Raw genomic sequence first — 10,237 nt, 5'->3', positions numbered from 1 at the left:
TGTCTTCATTCGTCTTGAGCTGTAGCTCATTCAGACGATCTTGTTCCTTAATCTTTTCTTTTATGGCCTCCATTTCTGCTCTAAGCGCATCGAGAAAGGCGGAGGAAGCAAGCTGATTTTCCAAATTACCAACCCTTGAGTTTGTAGCTTCCTTTTCAATATCTCACCTTCTCGTTGCATCTTCTATCTTCTTGTTTACACTGGATCTAAGAGCACTAGCACTTGGTAAGTCTCTTTCAGGTGTAGTCAGCCTATCTCTAAGTCTAGTGTGATCAGCTCTCAGATTAGCGTTCTCAGAGGCCTCTCGGTTCATTAATGCTTGTAGATTCTAGATTCGGGTGTGGAAGGTGTTTGTCAACAATCTTTGATTCTTAGCAAGAGCGTCACTTGCCTCCTTTTGCTCTTCCAACACCCTTATCCTTTCCCTCAGAGTCGCCTTTTCTGCCTCATCCTCCAACGCTTTCTGTTTCATTTCCTTAATAAACTTGAGGAGCACAATTTCTCTTTCCGCCATCTTAGCGTTGGACTCCTCCAGTGCAACGATCCTATCAAGGATAGGATCGGCATATACCGGAGGTGTTGAAGACATCCCTCGGGAGATGGGTTTTGGTGAGATAATGGTGGATGGTGGGGTGGTGGACATTATAGGTGGTGAGGTTGTTGGCAAAGGTAGGGTGATGGATTGGGTAAGGATTGATGAAGTTATAGTTGTGGGTGGTGTTGGTTTTGTTGTAGATGGTGTGAAGGTTTGGGTTGGGGAAGTAATGACAGTTTTGCTCCATAAGCTTGTTGTTTGTATTGGTGAGCTGAAAACCGATGAGGTGAATATGGATGAGGTTGGTTGGGTAGGTGGTGTTGAGGCTTGTGAAAGTTCGGGTTGGGTTTGTTGTTGTGGTGGTGAGTGTGGTAAGGAAGGTATTTGGGGTAGGAATGTTGAAATTGGTTGGTCTGTTGGTGAGGGTTCAGGTGAGGATTCTGGTGAGTCATGGAGCAGGGTCTTGGTTTTCTTGGCTTTGGTTTTCTTTTTGGTTTTTGGTGGCTTGTAGGTAGGAATTTGTATCTTGGTTACGTCTAGTGTTTTGGGGCTTGGGCCAGGGCTTCTTTGGTGATTTTTGGTTGGTCGGAGGGTTTGTCTTGCGAGGGAGACTTGACAAGAGACTTGGTTGACTTCTGGGAGTCTCCAAGTCTCCTCAAGCGCTTCAGGGGCGGCCGGTCTTCTTCTTCTTCCTCAAGTTCTATCACTTTGCCCTTTTCAGCCACTTTCCTCTTCAAGTCATGCTTGGCCTTTGTTCGATCCTCGGCCGGCTCATCACTGGAATCTTGTCCACCTTTAGCTTCGGGTTCATCAACATCTTCACCCTCAGCAGACACCTCTTCCCCAGCAGGCTCTGTCTCCTCAAATAAACCAAACTTAGGACCCGGCCTTGGTCCTTGATACTGATGCCCCTTTCACTTGGTGCTCAGCAACACACCAAAAACCGAAGCTTTAATCTCATTTACATGGTACGACTCGGGAAGTGACTTTTTGTCTTTGGCCTTTTTGGTCCCCAGTCGTGGAACATCTGGAATCATATCATCTAATAGTAGCTGCACGAATCTCGGGTACATGAGCCATGTAGTACCACTCTTGATGTTTCCCAGCATGCACAAGAATATCCTTTGTGAGTAGTTGGACTTCTCTCTGTTAGTCAATGCAGACATAATACGGATCCAGTCTGAACTCATACTATCGAATCCTCCACGGATATCAGTCAGACATTGGGTGACTACGTGTAATAAAAACCTCCAGTATGGTGGAAGATGACTCTTTTAGAGGCTCCTCCATTCCGTGTCATATCCCATCTGTTCAACAAAACCAACCAGTTTCTTCTTGTGTCCTTTTTCATACGTATAATCTGGCTGGTCAGCAATCTTCATTACCCGTCTAATGTCTGCTTCTGAAATAGTCAACTCCTGTCTTGCCACGGTTGTTGTGAAGGATAAAGAATCATCGGCAACCTTGGCAAACGCCCAGAAGTCCAGGATCCATTTATAGTAAACAGCTGGGTTGGCGGTGATAGCATAGGCCAGGGGTGATTGCTTGAACCCTTTGACCATTGAAGTGAATACTTTGTCTGTCTTTGCCTTTGGCAGCCCGAGAGCACAAAAATTATTATGACCTTGAAAGTTAAACCAACAGATCATGAGAATCATCATTGAGAAGTGAACAAAATAAATAAGATATATACACAAGCATTAAGTATTTACAAATTATAATTAAAAAAAAATATACATTATAGTTTAAACATGTGATAAGTTAGTTTTAGTATGTTCACAAGTTAATTAGTCTATAATGTACAAAGGTTAAGTCCAAAATAGTTCAGGAGTCCTAACAGTTCATTTGTTCAAAAACAGTCCAGTAGCCTCAGGTTTAAGATTCTGAAAATTTGGCTAAGTGTTGGTTTTTCGCATGAAGCCTTATTTCGCTTTGCATGGAGTCATGCAAAGCGAAACAGACAATCCACGTTTCGCTTCGCTTGACCTCATGCGAAGCGAAACAGAAATATGTTTCGCTTCGCATCACCAGGCGAAGCGAAAAACCCATCCATGCGAAAACCTGTACTTAGCCCCTTTTGATCCTCCTTTTTCTTTTCATATGGTTGCCTAGATGCGAATTGAGTTTCTGGAAAGTTTGAGCTTGAACATACTTTGTTTACTTGGTCAATTTATCCTTAGAACATCTGAACGAAAACCTAAATCTACAAACTTTACATAAACAACCCTAATTCTAATAATTAATGATGATAATCAAGATCAATAAGTCCAACAACAGATTATACACAATATATTAATCAATCTCATATGAAGATCAGTCATAGATCTAGCTGACGGTTCATCTGAACCGTCATCTCGATCCACGAGAACCCAGAAACATGAAGATGAAATGATTTATGGTGTTCTGATGTTATACCGAGGGTGGATACTCCGGATTCAACGGCATACTTGTGATAATGAGGAGGATCAGTTGAAGAATTTGAAGAGATTTTAGGGTTTGAAGATTTGAAGATGAGAGAGAGAAGAGAGTAAGAGATAAAAGTGTTTGGTGAATAGTGAAAGATATTTTAGGTTTCCCTTATATATAGGGTCAGCCTATCTCGCGATAAGATCAAAACATCGCGAGTATCACCGAAAATACACTCTCAGTCCTCGGTCTTTAAAATAATTTACATTTTCAAACCCTGAAAAACATTTGCCCATCGAATCCAAGCACTTGTTTGTTTTGCAATATTTTCTTTTGTTGGTCCGTAAGCGATAACATTTGAACGATCGATCTCTTTTGTCAAAACAAAACTCAATAAAAGAAGACACTAAAATAAAGTCAAAAATAAAATTTAAAATTAAAATTAAAATTAAAATTAAGGATAAAATAAAATAAAATAAATAAAAATAAATAAAAATAAAATTTAATATATTAAACTATGCAGATACTTAATATTTTAGAAAACAAAAACAAAATAAATTTAAAAAAAAATTAAAAACATTCTAAGTTAAAAACAATAATATTAATTTTCAAAGCCCTATATCGCGTTTTCATTTTGAAATTATTGTGACACAAGTTCATTATTGACTGTAGATATTGTCCTCCTTTTTAACTTGACAAGTGTTTTGATGCCAAAAATGATACGTTTGAAGTACAATTAGGTACAGTGCTTATGTGGTCCTCACTTAATCAGACATGTTACTGATTCCATAATATCTCGGGCCTACTTTGTGTTAACATATCACCTCAACTTGACTTAAACCTTTATTAGTTGATCACAGTATTCTTATTGACAAACTTGACTTATTGTACACTGTACACTTGACACTTTGTGCTTTGCACACTTGACTCGATCTAGAAAGATTAAAATAAAGCAGAAGTTCAGGCCATAACAATCAGGTCGGATAATACCATATTATCGCGCAGAGAAAGTCCAAGGCTTGAACAAAAGAAAGAAAATAAAACAAATCAGAAGACTCAATGCCTTAACAATCAGATCTTGTATGACTACAAACGTAGAAAGTCCAAGGCTTGAGTCGAAAATAAATAAAGAAATAAAGCAGAAGTTAAAATTCCTAGGACTGACTCCTTTTCTGACTCTTTTTCTTTTGTTTTTCTGATTCTTTTGTTTTCTTTTTCTTGCTTTTCTTGACTTTTTACTTGACTCAATGAAAATAACGACTGACACTGACTTTCATAAGACTACTGTGATTAGGTAAAGAGAGGCGTGAGTATGACATGTATAGTTACATTTTTGCCTTCATGAATATGACTTTACGGAATCATGCAACCGCTTCATAATCGTATATCCACTAGTACCGGCAGGAGTTTAGGTTTATATCATCCGATACTTACTTGTTTATCAAGCCTACTTACACATCTATGAATGACCTTGTAGCCTTTTTTTCTATTCTTTTAACGCGCTAGAATCATTACAAAACCAACGTACTATCATTTTCCTCATGGTCGGATCAATTCTTAATTGAAAATTTTAAATATACGACTCCCTCTACGAAGGAGCTCCCTCTAAGCGGGATAATACGTTTTGAATTTTTGAAATTTTTCTTTAATAGGAGTAAAATCTTTTTGTTATGTCAAATGACTCGTTTTAGTTTTTCTTGAAAGCAAACTGAAAATATTTTTGGTGAGTTAAACTTAACTCAATTTTCTCCCTCTAAATTGTGATATTTTTGAAACATATTTATAGTTTTAAAAACCGAAAAGATAAGATTTTCTCAAAAGAAATCATACCCAATGACTCAACGAGAAACAAAAATCGGGCATGACTAAAAGCTTTAGTAAAGAGATCTGCAAAGTTATAGTCAGTATGGACCATTTTTATGTCAACAAGCTTACGATCATAACAATCACGAATAAAATGTATTCAGATGTCAATGTGCTTGGTCTTGAGTGCTGGACCGTGTTTTTAACAATTGTAACGACCGCCTCATTATCACATTTGATCGTTGATCCATAGAAATTCAAACCATAATCCAGCAGCTGATGCTGGATCCATATCACTTGAGAGCAACAGCTGGATGCAGCAATGTACTCGGCTTCTGCTGTGGAGGTGGACACGGTGACTTGTTTCTTGCACTGCCATGAGATCAACCAATCTCCCAAGAATTGACATCCACCAGATGTAGACTTTCTGTCCAAGTTGCATCCCCCATAATCACTGTCGGTGTAAGCATGAAGTTCCAAGGGAGATTCCTTTGGATACCAAAGACCCAAACGCGGTCTACCCTTCAAGTATCTGAAAATACGCTTGACAGCCGTCATGTGGGATTCTCTCGGGTCTGACTGATATCTGGCACACTGACAAACAGGGAACATGATGTCTGGTCTGCTTGCAGTGAGATACATCAGGGAACCAATCATTGACCTGTAAAGGTGTTGATCGACTGGTTTTCCCGACGGATTAGGAGCTAGAACAGGTCGCGTGGCGATTGGTGTCATGAAAGATGATGAGTCCTTGAAACCAAATTTCTGAACAATGTCTTGAACGTACTTTTCTTAGTGAATCAAAGTCCCGTCCTTCTTTTACTCAACTTGTAAGCCCAGGAAGAAAGTCATCTCCCCTAAGGAACTCATCTCAAATCACTGTTGCATAACCTCGGAAAACTCCGTGCACAGATCCTCATTCGTGGACCCGAAGATGATGTCGTCGACATAAACTTGAACCAGAATCAAATCACTGTTGACTTTCTTGACAAAGAGAGTTTGATCGATGATTCCTCTCTTGTAACCATTTTTCACCAAATGATCAGCCAGTGTGGCATACCATGCACGAGGTGCTTGGTGAAGACAACATAGTGCTTTGTCAAGATGGTAAACATGATCAGGATGAGTTGTATCCTCAAAACCTGGAGGTTGACTGACATAGATCTCTTCTTTTACTTTCCCGTATAAGAAAGCAGTCTTCACGTCCATTTGATATACTTTGAAGTTCATGTACGAGGCGTATGCTAGAAAGATGCGTATTGCTTCTAGTCTGGCCACCGGTGCATAGACTTCATCGTAATCAAGACCTTCACGTTGCCAAAAACCTTGTACCACAAGCCGGGCTTTATTTCTGATGATCACCCCCTTGTCATCCCTTTTATTTCGGAACACCCATTTCGTTCCAATCGGCCTTTTATTTTCTAGTTTCTTTACTAGCCTCCAAACATTCAGCTTCTTAAACTGTAACAACTCGTCTTGCATGGCCTCTACCCAGGAGTTGTCTTTCAGTGCGACTTTGTAGTCCTTGGGTTCCACCTGAGAAACAAAACAAGCAAAAAGACATCTGTTAATGTTACCGGAAGTACTGCGTGTTTGGATGCCAGCGGGCGGATCTCCGATGATTTTCTCAGTCGGATGTCGACGATGAATTGGCAGCTGTGGAATTTGGTCGACATGCTCGACTGGTGTGGCATCAATTTGGATGGTCAGGCTCTCTATAGGATGAAAGACAGTGGTTGCAGGGACAGAAACACTCGGTTGAGGATTAGCTCCATCTTCTTGTGGGTCAACCAAATGTTTTGTAGCAATGGGACCTTCCCATAGATTGTCATAGAATGGAACAGCGACAGTTGGAACAGAAGTTGTGTTGGTGTTATCAGAAGTTTCATTTGGACTGGGTTCAACCTGCACACATGATGCATCAACCTCCATTGCAGGACCTTGATTGTCTTCTTCTGAGGGAGGTATGGGGACAGATTCCACCACACTTGGTTCTGCAGGTGGTGTATCTGCTTGATCAACTTGAACATTTTGATTGTTGTCGGCTGACATATATGAATCAGAATCTGAATCAGTCGTGTCTTCAACAACTTGCATTTCAGTGGTGTCGGCAGAGGGTTGCTCATTACAAACGGGGGCTTGTTGGTTAGCCATTGGTTGTACATTCTGTATGGGTGCAGCAGCAGCTATGTCAACATGTCCAAGATCTTTCAAAACAGCATGCATCAGAAGAGACTGATCATCATCTGGTTGAACAAGTGGAGAAGCAACAGGTGAAACCATTGGTGCGGCGGGTGTCATATACATTCCACGAAACTGCTTGAACAATCCTTCATAACCAAACATTCAGTCCGGACCATTGTGTGCATCAGTAGGGTTTAACTCTTGCCAATCAATGTTGAAGGATTCCAAGATTACTCTTTATTTCTTGCTATACACACGATAAGCACTTTTATCAGCAGAATAACCAACAAAGTAGCACTCATCCGCCTTTTCAGCAAACTTGGAGGTTGTTCCAACATTTGTTTGGAGTATGGTACAGGGACATCCAAACGTGCTGAAGAAATTTACCCTTGGCTTCATTCCATAGAAGACTTCATATGGAGTCTTGTTCAGCAGCACGCTATTCTGGGTAAAGCAAGCAGCGTTGATGGCTTCACCCCAGAAAATCAATGGTAATTTGGAATATGATAGCATTGTTCTAGTGGCTTCCACCAAAGTACGGTTTCTTCTCTCAGCCACCCCATTTTGTTCGGGAATGTAAGGTGCACTGAGTTGATGAATAATTCCCTTGTTTTGGCAGAATTTATTCACCACCTTGTTGCAGAATTCTGTGCCGTTGTCACTTCTGATACATTTCACCTTTTTATCAGCTTGATTCTCAACCAACACAATGAACCTGAGCAGAAAATGTGACGTCTCGTCTTTGTGCCCTAATAGAAATGTCCAACTGAAACGTGAAAAGTTATCAGTAATAACCAGACAATAGGCTTTTTGACCTATTGCCATTGGTTGAATTGGACCAAAAAGATCCATGTGCAACAACTGAAGAGTGGAATTGATGGAATTTACAAGCTTGGGCCTATGAGGGAGTTTGTGCTGTTTGCATTTAGAACAAGATAGACATTTTTCAGCACAGTGAAAAGAATTTACTGGCAGACCCCTCACATGGTCACCTTTAACCAACTTGTTCAAGTTCTTAAAGTTGACGTGACCCAACCGTCGATGCCATAAGGATGAATCGTTCTCCGAGGCCTTGGACATTAAGCAAGAAGCAGATCGCATGGAATAATTGCTTCTCATGTCCAGAATGTAGGCATCGTTGTGCCTCGGAGTACTCATCATAATCCACTCGTTAGGGACTTTAAAACCTTGTTTCAAAATGAGACATTCATTTTCAGTAAATAGGGTTGAAAATTTCTTATCAAAGATTTGAGAGACGCTGAGCAGATTATGGTTGAGCTATTCCACCAGATTGACTTCATCGAATGTCAGAGTGCCATTCGAGACCTTCCCTTGTTTCGTTATCTCTCCTCCAATATCACCGACAAAGGAAACGTGACCACCGTTGAATGGTTTGATGTCGAACAACAGCGATTCGTCTCCTATCATGTGTCGGGTGCAGCCACTGTCTAAGTACCAAATACTGTTGATAGGCCGTCTAGGCTGTCCCTGCACACACAAAGAACCAGTTAGTGGAGGTTTTCTCGAGACACTCTTGTCTCGGGAAGGTTAAACACAAAATCACCAAGTTTAATTTTATGATTTCTGAAAATATATTCCTTTTGTGAATCAGAATTTGAAGAGCAATCCCTCGAGGAACTTGAATTATGATTTCCTCGGTTTTTGAAAAGTTTTCTGGATTGCCTTCGTTTTGGTTTAGGCTTAACCACAAAATCTTCTTGATTAGCCTTTGTGAAAACCTTTGATAGGCTCTTGGGCTTTTCAGCTTCAGATCCCTTAGCTAACCGCTTTCTTTCTCTTTGGGTTAGCCAAAATGGTTTCTTGGGTTTTTCGGCTCTTTTGGATCCTAAGTTTGTCTCACTAGCTGAAGTGTAAGTTTGGTGAGACATTTTCTTGGTATGAGCATTATACTTAGGAAATGTCTGTCCAAACTTACTGTTGAAGTCTCTTTGTTGTTTGTGCATGTTCTTGCAATGTCTTGCAAGATGAGACGGATTTCCGCAAATGAAGCAACATTTTCTTTGGTTGCATTTATAGACATCTTGCTCGCTGAGATATGTGGGATGAGGTGATGTTGTTTGGTTAACATGTTGGTGATCTCTATCTGACTGATAATTGTAAGCATTTGAATGATTAGTTGCAAAATAATTTGATTGCCTAGGTTTCTGTCGAGAGTAGTAAAAGTCACTATCAAATTGATCATAAAATTGAGAACTATTGTTATAATTTGTATTTAGAAAATAAAGTTTTCTTGGGTGGTACATATTTACATGAAGTGCTTGGTTTTTCATTTTCAAAGCTAATTTTCTCCTTTATTAAGTTCTCAATTTTATTATCAGTTGATGAGCAGTTTTGACTAGCCTGTTCATTAACCTTGACTTTGACGGTTTCATCAAATACAGTTTCACATTCTGAATCAGAAGAGGAACATTCACTTTCATTGCAAACATTTGTACAACCGTCATCACTTGATGATTCACAAAATACATCATTTGATCTAGACATTAAACTTCCTATCATTGACTCACACACTTTGTTACAAACAGGATTGTTAATGGATTTTGTTAGACCCACACAGGATTTAAAACGTGGTTCTAACTCTCCTTTTGATTTACAATCCTGGTTAACCTTCCCACCACTCACATCACCCGCTACACAAGACATGTTGACGTTAGAATTATTAGATGATGAAATTTGAGCTGTTAATGGAGAGGCAGCTAAAACAAATTTCACTGGTTTTGGTAGTTTACCAATACCATAGGCCATCTCTTCATCAGGAGAAGTATTATAGCTAAAATGGGGTAGGCAAGTGTAATTATCATTCATTGGTGGAGGCACCGCTGAATAATCACAACCTAGTCCTGATTTAACTTTAGTACTTCTCTGAGCTCTGATAAGATCATCTAATTGTTCAGATAATGCTTCAAATCTTTCAACTTGTTTTTCCTTTTCTCGTTTATCAGAAAGATCAAGTTTCAACTTTTCAATTTCATCTTTTAATTTATTTACAATGTCCTTGTAATAGATGACATTGTGCTCTCCTTGAAAGATTTTAAGTTTAAGATTTGCAACATCATCGTTATGTGTTTTAATCTTTTCAACATATATCTTGTCAGCCTTTACATATTCAGCATTTACTTGACGAAGTTTTGCGTTTTGACGAAGTTTTGCGTTTTCTTTCAAAACTTCGTCCTGAAGATATCTATAATATGTAACTTTATTTACGCAAGCTTCAGTGCATACATTTCTTTTTACCTCGTCTGATGGTGACACATCAGAACTTGCAGCAGCAGATGAAGAAGCTTCATT

The sequence above is a fragment of the Bidens hawaiensis genome, unplaced genomic scaffold (genome assembly GCF_021521415.1).
Source record: "Bidens hawaiensis isolate Kalapana, Puna unplaced genomic scaffold, B.hawaiensis_p1.1 tig00002236_1, whole genome shotgun sequence".
NCBI lineage: Eukaryota > Viridiplantae > Streptophyta > Magnoliopsida > Asterales > Asteraceae > Bidens > Bidens hawaiensis.
Note: the sequence above shows the minus strand (reverse complement) of the source record.